At 42.9% G+C, this 16,603-nt stretch overlaps 1 protein-coding gene across 4 annotated transcripts in view; it reads left to right on the top strand.

The window, feature by feature from the left end:
* Positions 1-9,494: 9,494 nt before the first annotated feature.
* Positions 9,495-16,603, top strand: part of STEAP1 (STEAP family member 1) — a 185,690-nt gene continuing 178,581 nt past the window's right edge. For 3 of the 4 annotated variants that reach the window (XM_033931258.1, XM_033931263.1, XM_033931257.1), the window contains exon 1: positions 10,928-11,251. The gene's annotated coding sequence lies outside the window, so the exon portion shown is untranslated. Of the gene's footprint in view, positions 9,624-10,927; positions 11,252-16,603 lie in introns of those variants that run through there. The other variant, XM_033931259.1, reaches the window with a different exon arrangement.

Below are 16,603 nucleotides of genomic sequence, written 5' to 3'. Positions count from 1 at the left end.
CTGTCGATCTTCAATTCATTTTTTTAAGTTGTTTTTTATTATTATTATTTTAATTTGAATGGTGGGGTGGTCTGAGCTGTCAAACCTTATTTTCCTGTCAGTGCCTGCGCTCAGTCAATGATCAGAAAGTAAGGCAAGACAGCTCAGACTTGTCCGTAAATTTTGGCTGCAAATGTGGCACAACAAGGTTAGATAATCACTCGAAAATTATAGAGAATCGCTACATTTGCATGGCAGTATCGGAAACTGCTAGAAAACTCGGAAAAGACCTCGCTAAGACGTTTCGATAATCTACCGCTAAAATACACGCACGCTAAATCAGCTGGAACTGGTTTGGCGAGCACATTAAAGGTAGATTTTAGCTTTGAGAATCTGCTCTGCACTTCCTTCTTCAGATATTCTCCCTCTTCACTCCAGAAATTATTTTTCTTTTTCCATCTCTTCCTCCATTCTCCTCCCTATCTGCTATTCTCTAGATCAGGGATTCTTAACCCATTCCCTGGGACACAGTCAGTCATGTTTTCAGCGTATTAGAATTAATATGCATGAAATAATTTTGCATGCACTGCCTCCATTGTATGCAAATCCATCTCATGCATACAGAGGCGCAGTAAGGGGAAGCAGAGAACGGAATGCCCCAGGTGCTGTCTTGGCAGAAGCGCCGGTGCATCTTCTCCCAACCACCCCCTGTGTACCTCTTGACATGTTCACCGGCGCAAGCAGCATCTTCCGCCTCCTGCTTGCACTGGCCTCGGCTCCCTTCTGACATCACTTCCTGGTTGCGGGACCAGGACATGATGGCAGAAGGGAGCCGAGGTCAGCACGAGCAGGAGGCAGAAGATGCTGTTCACACCACTGAACCTTCCAAGAGGTACACACGGGGGATGTTCGAGTGGCAGGGAAAATTGGGGAATGCTTGGCATGGCGATGCCGGGTGCCACCACCCCAGCACCTCCCTTCCTCGCTACTGAATGCATAGTCATTGTGGATATCCTAAAAACCTAACTTGCTGGATGTGGCCCAAAGACTGGGTGAGAAACCCTGCTCTAGACGTTCTCTGCCCCATAAGGGCACAGGGACACTGCTGAATACAATACCACTATGCCTTTAAACTATGATCGCGTTTGGCAGAACTTTCGCTTGTGGACTTAACCTTGAGAATATGGGGGGATGGGGGAGAGCTCGAGCTAACCTTGGTCTATATGGTATTTCTTTTCTTCTCTACTCTGATTTGGGGGGAATGGATCTGTTGGGTGGGAGAGGGATCATAGGTTGCAAAGTTTCTGAGGGACTGCATAATTCTAAGTGTGTTAGCTTTGGATATTGTTTGATGATGTTATTGGAACTTGGGGCATGTCCTCTGTAAGGATATGTTGGAGCATTTGTATTGTTTATGTTTTTTACTTGCTCTGCAACTCTCTCAATAAAAAGCTTTACTGATGTGGGCTACATAGGATTCTTGCATTTGAGCTATAATTTGTTTTCTTATGGGTTTTTTAAATTCTTTATTAATTTAAAAACAAACACAAAGTGCAATAGAATATACAAACAAATGGTACAATAAATAGCCCTTATATCTAACAAATAATAATATAAGTATATATCAAGTTTATCAAGTTTCAAGTTTTATTCGTATTTAATGAATCGCTTATTTAATATACTAAGCGATGTACAATATAATAAAAGAAATATACAAATAAATATCTGGTGCTGACGTACAAAGTGACAATGACAGTATGGGATAAAACTAACGTGAGTTGTGAGGGAAAAAGGAGCAGTGTTACAATGCTAATTGAGTAAGAAAGAAAAACATTAATGGAATGAACAAAAGGGAGGGTAAATTTGGTGTCAAATTGGCTTCATATATTATTAGATGAAAAGAAAAAAGATTATTGAATGGAAAGTAAAAGATCGAATGCATCATTGAAAAGGTAAGTTTTTAAGGTTTTTTTAAATGATGATAAGTCTTTTAGTTCTCTAATATATTGAGGTAAAAGGTTCCATAGTTGAGGGGCCTTCTGGTGCCTATGATTTTCAGAGAGGGAATGGAATGAAGATTATCAACCCCCCCCCCCCTTCCCTCCCTCCTATCCTCCCTGGATGTGTGTGAAACTCAATCAGAATTAATGGCTTAAACTAGTGATCAGTTTTTACAAAATTCACTAATGGACCCCCAAGTCTCTTTAAATTTTTTATAGTGCCCCAATTGTTCAGAGTTCATTCGCTCATATCGATAAAATTAGCACAGTTTACTGTTTTTGTATTCCTATTTTCAGTATACTTGAGGGATCCATGTAAAAAAATAAATAAATAAGAAAAAAAAAGTGTGCACACAACAGCTAGGTTTCCTTGCCTGAGTTGTCTGTCCTGTACCAGATTCACGTGCACCATAGTAGCCCAACCTACTAGCTGACTTGGAGGAATCTCAGGGTTGTTTTCTTTGACGAGGGGTACTCAACAGGGTTGCCCCTTGTCTCCCCTTTTATTCGCTGAGGCAGTTCAGGCTAAGCCAGATATTTTAGGGATACAAGTAGGAGATAAGGAATATAAATTAGTGTTGTTTTCGGATGATGTTCTTTTATTTATTTATATACTGTATATTAACTATACGGTTTACAAAGATTACAATCATAACAGGTTAAACACCACATACAGGCACAATTGCAAACAGCTCTCATAAAAAAGAAAAGAACTAACACAGGAATGCGCTAACAAACAATTGAGTTTTTAGCATTTTCTTACAATTCATCCTCCCAGCACAGTATCGGAAAAATTCCAGGTGACGCATTCCAAAGCTTGGTACCTGCCAGAGACAGCATCAATGCACCGATCCTAACATGAGAGATTGACATCTTTCCCTCTAAACTCAGTTTCATACTATTTTCTGATCTCAAACACCTTCTAGGCTGCTAAATAAAAAAAATTTAAAAAAAACAACAACAACCCCGTAAGACAATCGGAGAAACATGATTCAAAATCTGATATACAGTTGAAAGAATTTTAAAGTGAACTCTTTGCTGCATGGGTAACCAATACAGTTGTTTCAGCACAAGGGTTATGTGAGTCATTCTTAAAATTCCCAGTACTGTATTTCCCCATATATAGGCCGCAGCCTATACATGGGTTTTACAAACCCTATATGGGGCACGGCCTAGCTATATGGGGCGGCCTATATAAAAATTTTAAGTCATCCCCCCCACCCCGGTACCTTTTTCGGTAGCCCCCCCCCCCCCTCGCTAGCGCGCGGCTCGGGTCTCCAGCGGAGCAGTGCAGCCGCGATCTCTTCGGCAACTGGCCTGTCCCTGCACCGCTTGCTGAGTGGCTGAGGTCAGTTCTCATGAGTCCCGCAAGAGCTGATGTTGGCCATTCAGCGGGTGGTGTGTGGGTAGGCCGGATGCCAAAGAGATCACGGCTGCCCTGCACCGCTGGAGACCCGAGCCGCGCGGGAGAATGAATAAAAAAGGCAGGGGAGGTACCGGAAGAATAAGCTGCAGCTAATACCATGGGGCGACTTATCTTCCGGTTTTTAAACATAGGCGGCCCTTTTCTGCAGCCCATACATGGGTGCGGCTTATGCAGAGGGGCAGCCCATATGCGGGAAAATACAGTAATCAATCCTGCCACAGAGTTAATCAACATCTGCAATGCCCTCATCTTCATTTTAGCAACTACCAAGTATAGTATTGTCTCTTACCCATCCCTTAATTTCCTTGTCAAATCTTTTAAACATGATCTTGGCTTATTCAATGGTCTCCAGCTTTCAGGCAAATTTGAGAAAGACAGTGGGTCTTGTTCTTGGCTTGTCCCTTTTCTTCAAATTCACTGAGCTTTGGAATAACCTCCCTGCCCCGCTGCGGAACCTAGGCTCATTCCCATTATTCCAAAAGCATCTGAAAACCTGGCTTTTCTTCAAAACGTAAAGCTATCTATTTAAAATGTAAAGCGAGCTATCCTCTTCTTAACCTCTAATTTCTTATTATGTCCTTCCCTCATTTATTGAATTACCTGTAAACCGTGTCAAGCTCTATCTTTATGGAAATGATGCGGTATACAAACTTAAGATTTAGTTTAGTCTCAGGCTACCCTGAAAATCCTGATAACTTCATAGAGCATCAAGTGATCAAAGAGCTTCTGACAGCACCATGGTCTCATCTTTCAATGCTTCTTTAGAATTTGGAGTGGTTCCTCTGCACAAAAACGGAAGTAAAGAGGAGGTTGGGAATTACAGGCTGGTTAGTCTGACCTCGGTAGTGAGTAAACTAATGGAAACGCTGCTAAAGCGGAGCATAGTGAGGTTTCCAGAATCAAATGGACTGCACGACCCGATGCAGCATGGCATTATGAGAGATAGATCTTGTCAGACAAATCTGACTGATTTCTTTAACTAGGTGACCAAACAGTTGGATATGGGAGGTGTGCTAGATGTGTGTATTTGGATTTTAGCAAAGCCTTTGACATGGTGCCACATAGGTGGTTGATAAATAAACAGTGCTCTCAGTATGGGCCCTGTTGGAGAACGGAGATGTGACATTAATATCATAGCTTAGCTACTTTAATTTTATACATCTCTGAACCATATTTTTACTTTTACTTCCAATGCACACAACCCCACCCAGGAAAGCAGGATAGGGCATTAAATTAGCCTTTTGAGCTAATTAAGGGTATGCTGCAAACACTGAATGCGAGACAGAGCAGAGGTTATCATGCTGAATACTAAAATATACAGACATTTCATTTCTCTTCTGGTTAATAACATATTTTTCTCTCCTATGATTCTCTTTTTCTCACAACCTTAACCTGCAATAAATAATTACCTAGGCCCCTAGGCCCCTTTTCTGTGTTCTGTTTCCTTAGAGCAAGTAAGAGGCCCCTGTGCCATGCAGAGACATGAGTAACCATGGAGATGTGATCTCTCAAACAGTGATATCCAAATAAAGTCCTGTTTAAGAGGGACACCCTCTAAGCTTTGTTAGTAACATAAGGTGTTACTGTTCCTTATGGCTCTTCTTACTGCACACTCCCTGCCCATAAAATATGGCCTCTTAACTAAGAGTTTTGTAACACAAGCACTGACACAGACCAGATCTTGGCTAGAGTACATTATAAAGATAAGAGATTATGTGGCCTGAACTAATAAATATGTGGTACATGGTAATTAGAACCCTATAAAGTTTGAGGTCCTAGTTTCAGCAAGTGGGAGGATTTGTTTTCTCTAACACAATGTCTTGCAAACTTTTTTTTTAGCTCCAGCACACTAAGGCAATGGTTCTCAACCCTGTCCTGGGGGACGCCCAGCCAGTTGGGTTTTCAAGATATCCCTAATGAATATGCATAAGACATATTTGCATGCCTGTCTCCTCCTTTATATGCAAATCTCTCTCATGCATATTCATTAGGGATATCCTGAAAACCCAACTGGCTGGGGGTCCCCCAGGATAGGGTTGAGAACCACTGCACTAAGGGAATAAATGTTTGTCATGGCACACACAAAAAAGAGGACACGTGGCCCTGCCCCGTTCTGCCCACAGCCTCATCTCCCACATGAACCTCGTCTCTTCTTCCCTGAGTTCATGGCCACGTCTAAAGGGCCTTCGAGCATGCATGGACGTCGACGCAATGACATCACATTGACATCTGCACATGCTTGGAGGCCCTCCAGATGCAGCCCTGAGCTCTCCTGCGAGCAAAAATTTACAGAGGCATGCCAGGGGGGCAGAGAGGAGAGGCGCTGGCACCAGCAGTGACAGACTCACATATACATCATCTAGTCTTGAATCCCTGGCAGCACACCCGGAATCTCTTCATAGCACACAGTTTGCGATACACTGCTCTAACACAATGCATTTCAGTGTTAGAGGGGGGCAATGCCTCCCCGGAGGAACTCTGTTCCTCTGCTTCACAGAGAATGTCTCTGGGTGGGAGTATAGTTCTCCCAAATCTATCTGTCTTATCTTAACTTATTTGAAATGTTATTATGTGTTTGAGGTTTGTCCTGAGTTTTGTGTGTTCTATGAATAAGGTTTATTTCTACTTTGTATAACTCTTCTTCCTATCAGTGTGTATGAGAACAAGCTAACCATAATAAAGGGGGAGAGTGTGGCGCAGTGGTTAAAACTACATCCTCAGCACCCTGAGGTTATGGGTTCAAACCCACGCTGCTCCTTGTGAACCTGGGCAAGACACTTAATGCCCCCCATTGCCCCAGGTACATTAGATAGATTGTGAGCCTGCCAGGACAGAGAGGTAAAACTGCTTGAGTACCTGATTAAATGCATGTAGACTGTTCTGAGCTCCCCTGGGAGAACAGAATAGAAAATTGAATTAAATAAAGAGAGCAAAAAGAGTGTTTATCTGTACAGATTGCATGAGTGGTTACTTTGGTACTGGAAGTCTATCAGAACGGTGTCCAGGCCAAAGGATGACTCTAAGACATACTTGTCCTCTGGAGTGCATCTGAGGTCTGACAACCCTAAAGTGACAGAGTGGATTAAAAACTGGTTACGTTGAAGGAGACAGAGGGTAATGATAAATGGAGTTTGCTCCGAGGAAAAGGATGTTGTTAGTGGGATGCTGCAGGGATCTGTTCTTGGGCCAGTTCTTTTTAACATTTTTGTGAGTGATATTGCAGGACTGTCTGGTAAAGTTTGTCTTTTTGCAGATAATACCAAACTCCGTAATAGGGTAGGCACCTTGGAGGATGTGGATAACATTAGGCGGGATCTAGTGGAGCTTGAAGAATGGTCTGATAATTAGCAACTAAGATTTAATGCTAAAAAAAATAAAAAATACAAGATCGTGCACTTGAACTGCAAAAATCCAAGAGAATTGTATAGTATAGGGAATGAAGTACTTCTGTGTTTGAAAGAAGAGCGGGACTCGGGAGTGATTGTATCTGATGAAACTAAGGTGGCAAAACAGGTAGAAAATGTGATGGCCAAAGCCAGGAGGATACTCGGGTGCAGAACAAGAGGAATGGCCAGTAGGAAAAAGGAAGCGATAGTACTGTTGTATAAGTCTCTAGTGAGGCCCTATTTGGAAAACTGTATGCAATTCTGGAGACCACACCTTCAAAAAGATATAAATAGGATGGAGTCAGTCTAGAGCAGTGGTCTCAAACTCAAACCCTTTGCGGGGCCACATTTTGGATTTGTAGGTACTTGGAGGGCCGCAGAAAAAATAATTAATGTCTTATTAAAGAAATGACAATTTTGCATGAGGTAAAACTCTTTATGCAAAATTGTCATTTCTTTAATAAGACATTAACTATTTTTCTGCGGCCCTCCAAGTACTCTATTTTTTCTGCAGCCCTCATATTTAAAGTTTAATATCTTTTCTTTCTCAAAACTGACACATTTCAATCACTATATTGAAAATAAAATCATTTTTCCTACCTTTGTTGGCTGGTGACTTTATTTTTCTGTGCTTTTAACTATGTTTCCAGGGCCTTCTTGTCCTTTGACTGTTTTTCTCTCCATCTTCACTTTCTGCCTTGCATCCATCTTTGGCATTAACTTAATATTCAATTTTTCTGCTTTCTTTTCAAAATCTACGTTTCCATGTCTTACCTTTCCTTCTATCTCTCTCTTCTTCCATCCCTATTTCCATGGTCTGACATCTCTTTCCTTCCTCCCTCCTTCTTTCCTTTTCCCTGGTCTTGCATCTGTCTCCTTCCCTCCCCCCTTGCCCTGGCAACTCTCCCTCCCCCTCTATGGTCTGATATCTCCTTTCCTTCTCTCCCTCCCATGAACTTGGAATCTCTTGTTCCTCTCCTCTCCCTTGTCTTACTTCTCCTTTCTTCCCTCTCTTTCCCCAATTGGGTGCAGCAGCAACAAAAGCAGCATTTCCCTTCCCCCTTTCCTGTGCAGGAGAGGCATTTCTCTTCCCCTTCCCTCCCTCTCCCTTTCCCTATGCAGCAGCAGCAGAAGCAGCATTTCCATCCCCCCCCCCCTTTCCTGTGCAGGAGAGGCATTTCTCTTCCCCCTTCCCTCCCTCTCCCTTTCCCTGTGCAGCAGCAGCAGCAGCATTTCCCTAGGGTCCTCCTTTCCATATGCAGCAGAGCATTTCTCTTTCCCCTCCCCTTCGGTTCCCTTCCTTGTGTAGCAGCAGTGTGTCTGGCCGGCTCCCAATCGATCGTTCCGTTCAAAGCCGCGGGTGGCGGCTCCTCGCGAGATCCGCGCCTGCGTCAGAAGCCAGAAGCCTCTCTGATGTTGTGACGTCAGAGAGGCTTCCGATGCAGGAGTGGATAGCGCAAGGAGCCGCCACCCGCGGCTTTGTACGGATCGATTGACTTGAGCTGGCCAGACACGCTGCTGCTCCACAAGGGAAGGGGGAAGAGAAATGCGCGATGAGCCGCCGCCGCTTTACAGTTGATCATCGCGTCCAGATCGCGGGCCGCAAAATAGCACCTGGAGAGCCACATGTGGCCCGCAGGCCACGTGTTTGAGACCGCTGGTCTAGAGGGCTGCTACAAATTGGTTAGTGGGCTTTGTCATAAAGCGTGTGGGGACAGACTTAGAGATCTCAATATGTATACTCTGGAAGAAAGGCGAGAGAGAGGGGATATGAGAGAGATATCTCCGTGGCATTAATGTACAGGAAATAAGTCTTTTTCAAATGAAGGAAAGCTCTGGAATGAGAGGGCATAGGATGAACATAAGAGATGACAGGCTCAGGAGTACGTAATCTAAGGAAATTCTTTTTTACAGATACATAGAATAGTTTCCCAGTAGAGGTGGTGGAGATAAAGACTGTGACTAATTTCAAGAAAGAATGGGACAGGCACAAGGGATCTCTTATGGAGTGGAGGAGGTAGTGGATGCTATGAACGGGCAGACTGGATGGGCCATTTGGCCTTTATCTGCCATCGTGTTTCTATGTTTCTAGAAGGCAGGTACAACTTAAGAATCAGCCAAAATTTGAGATGTTAACACCTTTGGTGAACTTCTTTGGTTTAATGTGAAATATAAATGTTTTAAAGCAAGAAAGAAAGAAAAATAATTTAAAGACAATTCTTTGTTCAACTGGTAACCAACATAATGATCTCAAAATTGGGGCAATATGATCAAATTTAGCAATGCCAGTCAATACTCTAGCAGTAGCATTCTAGCAATTTAAAGAGCTCTCAGATACTTCTTGGGCAAAAACCCAGCAATAGGTCATTGCAATAGTATGAGCAAGAATGTGTGCCAATATATTGTCACAAACCCGATCCCAGTGTCGGCCTTGTGCCAGTGGAAAACCTCAGAAACTTCCCGGTGAAATTAGTCAGGGCCAGGGCTGATTAATATGTACCTGCAAGTCAGGAACAAGATCAGGAAGCACAGGCTGTGTTCAAGCAGGGTTTAGCCCATAGACCTGTGAAAATAGGTCTTACCCCTTTAAATCCACTATTTTGGAAAGGGCTGGCCAAACAGGGCAGAAGGCAGCCTCAGCAAAAGAAAGCCCTTCCCCTGAGTAGGGCTGGGCGTGGCACAGCAGCTTTGGAACATTTAGAAAGCTGGCTGTCCCGGAGAGGGAGTAAGTCCAGGGAAGTTCCCAGGTGGAAGGAACCTCCACCAGCCCAGGAATCCATGGATGTGGAAATGATTGACCCAGAGGCGGAGGAGCAAACACAGGAGAACCAGGTATTGGAAGACATGGAATGGAGTTCTCTACCAGAGCTTGCTTCTCTAGAAGCCATGGAAGTGAGCTGATCTGGCTGTGTGTTTGCCTTACAAAGTTGTTGTTTGTTTCCTTTTGATTTTTGGGTGTTGGATGTCTGACTGTTTGGACATTGCTTAAGAGCAGTTAAGCCACACTGATAAAGCATTTTTTGAGTGCAGTGAAAACCATGAAGGTTGGGTGCTGGTTTGGCCAGACATCCATGTAGTGAGGTTTGTGGGATATATTTTTTTTGTGTGCTTTGCTTTGCCAAGGAGTTGAACTGATAAAACCCATAACCTTCCGCTCCTTAATGCTTGGAAAGAAGGGAGAAGCACTGCCACATTATACAGCTCAGAGTTTATGTTTGAACTAAAGACTGCCTGAGACTCATTTATATTTTTGTGCTGTTCTTACTACATCAAAGTAAGACTTACCTGGGACATAAGTAAAACACTGGAGCATGAACCAGACCAGGCTGGTGAGAGCCATATTATTTTGGGGCACATTATAGTTGCTTTTGGACTTTTGTTTTCTTGCATTTTTGGTTTTGCCCTATCTGGATAATCAATAAATGTGAACTGTGTCATTCTGACTTTTGATACACAGAGTAAGGTACTCCCAACAGGGCTTCCTCCTTCTTGGGGAAGCACGCCAGGGCGATATTGTAGGCGTGTGCCGGTCCCCGCTAGTTCCAAGAGCCGGCCACGCTACAATATGTATGCAGAATTTCAGACGATCTATAAGTAGGCATTCCCGGAGACAGTTTGAAATGGGAGAGAGAGGCAGCTGTGATGCATGTATCTACACTCATACCACCAGATTCTATACATTGTGCCCGGATTTGCAGACCCAAATTTCTGCATGTGCCAGAGATGCATACACAATTTAATTGAATAATGTACTTTAAAAAAATAATTGGGTGCTAACAGCCAATTATTAATATAAAATGGCACCCAATAAAATCTTCTGCTCATCTGGCTGCACACTACCTCCCACACCATGTATCTCTAAAGGGGGCGTGGCCATAGGAGAGGCGTGGGTGTGTCATTCCAAAAAGCAGCAAGTGCATCTAACTTGGACACTGTGACAAATCCAGAGCTAATTCAGAGTTTTTGTCTGAATAGGATTTGCACTGTGGCAGGTATGTAGTCCTGTCCCTTTAAGGCATGGGGCTGTTGAAGTATGGGAAGGAAGCCTGCCTTGCATTGTGTTATGCTAAGCCTGTTTTCCTGCCCTGGCTTAGGGGGCGTGGCATAGAGCTCCTGAAAAGTCAGCTCAGAGTACAGGAAGTGAGATGGAGAGGGGGAGAGACAGGATCACGGGAAGCAAAGCTACCAGAGCATCATAGACCAGGAAGCTGCAGACCGAGAAGGAAGCTGGAGTCAGGGCAAGGAGAACTGGTCTGGGCAGAGACAGTTCAGGAGCCCAGTTAAAGTCCAGCGTGAGTGCCCTACCAGAGATTTTCCTGCTGATTGGGATATGCAGGAGGCAAGTGAATTTCTTCTCTGACCTGAGTTAGAGTCTCTCCCACAACCTGAAGCTATGGAGATCAGTACAGGCATATCAGAGTGGCAGGAACCAGCTGAAGCTATGCAAATCAGCTAAAACAGTAAGTTTAAGATTTGCTTGAACCTTCCTGCTTGCTGCTATATGATTGTGGGTTTACTGTGTGTGTTAGCACCATCCTTTTATTTTTGAAGAAAAGTTAATGAGCAGTGGAAAACGTTTTGGATTTTGTGTCAGTATCCTGTTGCTCTCAGTTGTGGCTGATTGGTGTGCTGAGTTCAGCTGAGACTAGCTCAGTGCAGTTCACACGGCTACTGCAAACAGAGCTGGAGTTGCAAGCTGGAAGTTACAAGTCTGTGTTCTAGGTTGAAAAACTTTCCTGTGAATCTGCAATAAGCTTTACACTATCTCCTAAGCAACTGCTAAACTCTGTTTGTCTCCAACCTAAGATTGTTAACGGATGTAATGTGCCAAGTTAATGAAATCTACTCTGCCTACCTTAAAGTGAAACCTGCTAACCTCTTTTGAGTTTTTGTTGCTGTTTTGTTTTCTAACTTTTTGTCCATGCCAGCGCCTCAAACTGGAGGGTGGGGATTTATAAAAATATTTGTTTCTGCAAAGACTATTCCCAGAGCAGAAAACCCTGGGCTACTGATTAAATGTATTTACAGAGTCCTGCTTGTGGAATATACTGAAACTATAACCAAAGGGTTGAAACTTATCTGGCCGGTGGCCTGAATAAAACCTTTATTTTTGTTGCGAGGCCATTCTGACTGTTTGTTTTGGAGAGTCTGCATCTCTTTCCTGTACCTGCACTGTTAAGCAGTTGCCTAGTGTGGATGAAAGTCCTGAGGGGAACCCTCAAGCTACAGAGGGCACGCTGGGTAGTACATTGTCACGGCCCAAACACACTAACCAAACCAGTTAGGTGCCTAGGGGTGACCACACCAGCATTTACACCTGGATTCTGCTGGCATAAACCTGGCTCTTAATATATGCATAGGAATCTACACTAAGGGCTTGATTCTCAAAACATGCGTCCCGATTGCAGGCGGCGGTAGGCATCCTACCGCTGCCTGGCAGCCAATCGGGACGCATGTTTTTAAAAAAAATTGAGTGAGGACGGACACCTACATTGTAGGCATCAGTAGCGCATCTACAGAGAAATATAGGGATGCTTAAGCACGCCCAAGGTGGAACGTGGATGTTGTTTTGCCAAGAAGTGGCATTGGGCATGCTTGAGCTTCCTTACGCTTCTCCGCAGACGCGAGTCAGAAGCTTTAAATGTAGGCCTGCAAAATGCTGGCCTACATTTAAGGCATCTGTTCAGCGGTATAGACGCTGTTCTTTATAGGACACCGATGTGTGATTGACATGTGATCATCAGCCGCTTTGAGATCGGCATCCTATAGAGAATCAGGCCCTAAGTGCTACTCTATAAAGGGTGGGCACCCTTTATAATGGTGCCCCGCAAACTTTCTGAAGCTGCCGTAGCTCTTCTCAAGTAGGCCGCTTATCTTGGAACCCTATTGAAGTTATAACTTTGAAACTCAGGTCCAGATTCTATAAGCGGTGCCATCATCATCAGCCACCTAAAAAATGGCCGCCGATCGTGTGTCAATCATGCAATGGCACTGTTTATAGACTCGCAGCTTCATGGAAGGTAGGCAACGAAAATATAGGGCAGGGTTTTCAAGGCTTACATTTCTGGCTCTTACCTGCCACATGAATCATGGTTATGGAGATGATTTATGACAGCTAAAGTCACTTCCAGCATTAGCCATACCTAAGGTGGCATTAGGCATCATAAATCACCTCCATAGGTGCGATGCAGGTGCCTTTTTTTAGGCACTTATAAGCACCTACATTTTATATTAAACGTTATTTTTTTTAATGGCATTTGTTCTTAAATTAGGCACCGGTAGGGCACCTAACTTAGGGTTACCAGATTTTAGTTAAATAAAATCTGGACCCATAGCTCAACCCCCAGGCTCATCCCATTATGTCCACATCACATCCCCAGCCCCGCCCCCTCAATCTCTTCTCAGCGGTCGGGAGGGCATGAGTGGATGCCCTCCCAATGCGGTCCCAATAAAGAAGCTTTTCAAAACCCAGACCAAGTGCCGGGTTTTGAAACGCCTTCCAGACACCCAGACATGCCCTCTAAAAAGAGGACATGTCCGGGTAAATCTGGACGGCTGGTAGCCCTAACCTAATTTAAGGCGCTGTTTATAGCATATGGGCCTCAGAGCCAGTCTGGCCCAATTGTGCTGCATTTTGAAAGATAGACTAGTGTATGCCATGTTCCTGCAGGAACAGGCCATGGAGAGAATTCTCAAAACAAAAGACTGTCACCTATGAAAAAAAAATCCAGGTTATCCCTCTACCTGAGAAAACTAAAAAAAACTCTGTGGAGTGACGATGTTCCTAAATGGACTTTATTTGAAAGTGTCAAAGTTCCAAATGCAAATGCAAGCAGTGTCTCACTTCCGACTCACCACACAATTGTTTCCCACGTACTCACCTTTATAGGACCCCCAGGGACCCCTGAAGAAGACTTTTTGTTGAAACGCAGACCATGTTATCATTCCAGGCAGCTAGGCTGAACACATGGCTTGGAAAGCCCATACTTGAGGCCACTACATACACGGACTTTAGAAAATCCCTGAAAACTCGACTATTTAACAAATTCTAAATTCCCATACTCAACTCTTCCTCGCCATGATCCTTCCACCTCGCCCCCTAATTCCAAGGCCCAAAACTAATTATACTTTCCACCTTGAATCTCATGTACTGACATAATGTATCTTTATTGTAACCCACCTGCACCCCATGTACTGACAAAACGTATCTTCATTGTAACCCATGTACTGACTAAATGTATCTTTATGGTAACCCACCTGTATCCCTTACACTGACAAAATGCACCTTGATAGTAAACCACTTGTATTGTAACCTACTTGCATCCCATGTACTGACAAAATATATCTTTACTGTAACCCACTTATATCCCATGTACTGACAAAATATATCTTTACTGTAACCCACTTGTATCCCATGTACTGACAAAATGAATCTTTAATGTAAACCACTTGCATCCCATGTACTGACTAAACGTATCTTTATTGTAAACCGTTTCTATCCCATGTACTGTCAAATGTATCTTTATTGTAAACCGCTTCGAACTTCACGGTATAGCGGTATATAAGAAATAAATTATTATTATTATTATGTTGGGTCCTGTATCCCTAGCGGACTAGGTCCTTTAAGGCTCTTATGTGGATGATTTATTTTTATGTGGATGATTTCAGTGTACCTTTGGAACTTTGACACTTTCAAATAAAGTCCATTTAGGAACATTGTCGCTCCACAGAGGTTTTTTTTGGGGGGTGGGTTTCTCTGGATTTTCTTCTTTGTGGATATTTTGGGGTCAATTCCTTTTGGTTTTATCCCTCTACCTGCACAGCCATAAATGTATTCTGTTTCACTTTTAACCCACTGTCTGACTGTGATTAACCAAGGCTCCAGGGCCATTCTTGCTCATATCGCTACAGTGTCCTCTCTTTAAAATTACCTCCTTCTGTTAAAGCAATAGTGCCCTCTTACTGTGGTGCTTCACTAGTGCAAAGTAGCCCACAATATTAAATTTGTATTGTCTTATTGTCATCCTGTTTTTAGATGCGTTATTTTTTCACAGTCATGAAACAGAGGAAGTTTGGAAGGTTAGTTAAACCAATAGGAGTGATCAGAGAGGAAGAGGGGGATTCATGCTTTGTTTCTTTAATGCCATGCAAAACAGACAGGTCTCTGTGCCTTAGCATAAAATGGCTGTAAAGATTTTGGGGAACAGTTAATATAATATTTTTTTATGTTTAGCCCAGCTTTAGTGACATTGGCATGTTCATAAATCCTATCTTTCACTGGCTGTTATTTCTGACTGGTAAATTATTTTTTTATGCATCAGACAATAAAAGGTCACTGGGTAGAGCAATATAATATCACTCATAAAATACAGTTAAACAGTATTTAGCATTTATATTTTTCCAGTGTGATAAATAAACTTAGTTTATTTGACTCAATGAAGACCTATGATATTGCAGGCAATATATCTAATGACTTTTTCCCCATATCATAAGATAAATCTTTTAAGCCAAATGTCTATGACAGAATCTATTTTCCTTTTATAAAAAATTGTAATAAAAATAAAAGCATTCAAGGAGGACCTGGCAGCCTAAAACTAACTAGACCCAAATGTCTGCCAGACCAACATAGATGTAGTTTACCAGTTTTGTTTTGGGAGGTGGCAAGGGATAGGGAACTTAGGGCCTCTTCTATCAAACTGCGCTAGCAGTTTGTAGCGCGGTGAGTGTCGGGAGCACCGCGGGCCATTCAGCGCAGCTCCTAGTGAGGCCCCTAGTGATTGGGGTGAACTTTCTCTCCCATCCTCTCAGATGGACATTTATTTATATTTTATTTACTTAAGGCCTTTTAAAAAAGAGTTATTTGATTTTCACACACAAAACACACTATCCCTTTTGGTCCCACATTCCCTTCTTCCAGGTTTGCCATCACTAGCCTCAACTGTCTTACCTGTTCAGGTGTAGGTGTGACAGGCTGAATAGTAACTAAGGACTCCTTTTACAAAGTTGCAGTAGAGGTTTCTACTGTGGGCCAGCGAGATAAATGCTCCAATAATCATAGGAATACTATGAGTGTCGGAGCATTTACCTTGCCAACACGTGATAAAAACCTCTACCATGGCTTTGTAAAAGCCAACATAACTAATCACTGTACTTAAGTAAAAGCTTTGTTACTTTTATGTGTAAAAAAGTGCAGAAAAGATTTGTTACTTTTACAGCAATATTTCCACCAATTTTACTACCTATACTCGGTTACATCTGATGCTTGCAGTTAAAAGTAAAAAAATAAACCTAATTAAACAACAAAACCTGGAACTTCATTGTGCAAACAGTGAAACGACTCATCTTAACTGTTGCTGCTCAGTAAATACAGCCTGCGAGAATAGTGGAGTTGCCTGTGTTTGTTGAATTGGCTACTGGTCTCCTGTCAAACAGTACAGGGAGGAGTCCTTTTGAAGTGGAAATGAAGCTGCAGTTGGTTGCAATTCTTGGTGAACAGACACAAAATTATCATCCCATGCAAAATTTTACATTGAGGTCACAGCCCAGTACATTCATAAAGGCTCTAGAGAGGAAGTCTGTGTGTCTGGTCATAAGACTGAAAAAGACAGACCATAAGATTGCCACCAAACTTTTTTTCTTTTAATTTCAAAATAAGGCAAACATTAAGCACTTCACCAAAGAACCTTTAGTCTGTCATATACATGCACTGACTGACATGTCCCTGCCTCAAATGTTCATGTAGGACATATATAAAATATGGGGGTGTACATCCCAACAATTTTCTAACACTGACAACAGCTGATGAACGAGCA

The sequence above is a fragment of the Geotrypetes seraphini genome, chromosome 2, assembly GCF_902459505.1.
Source record: "Geotrypetes seraphini chromosome 2, aGeoSer1.1, whole genome shotgun sequence".
NCBI classification, from domain to species: Eukaryota; Metazoa; Chordata; class Amphibia; order Gymnophiona; family Dermophiidae; genus Geotrypetes; species Geotrypetes seraphini.
This window is presented reverse-complemented; position numbering and strand designations above follow the sequence as displayed.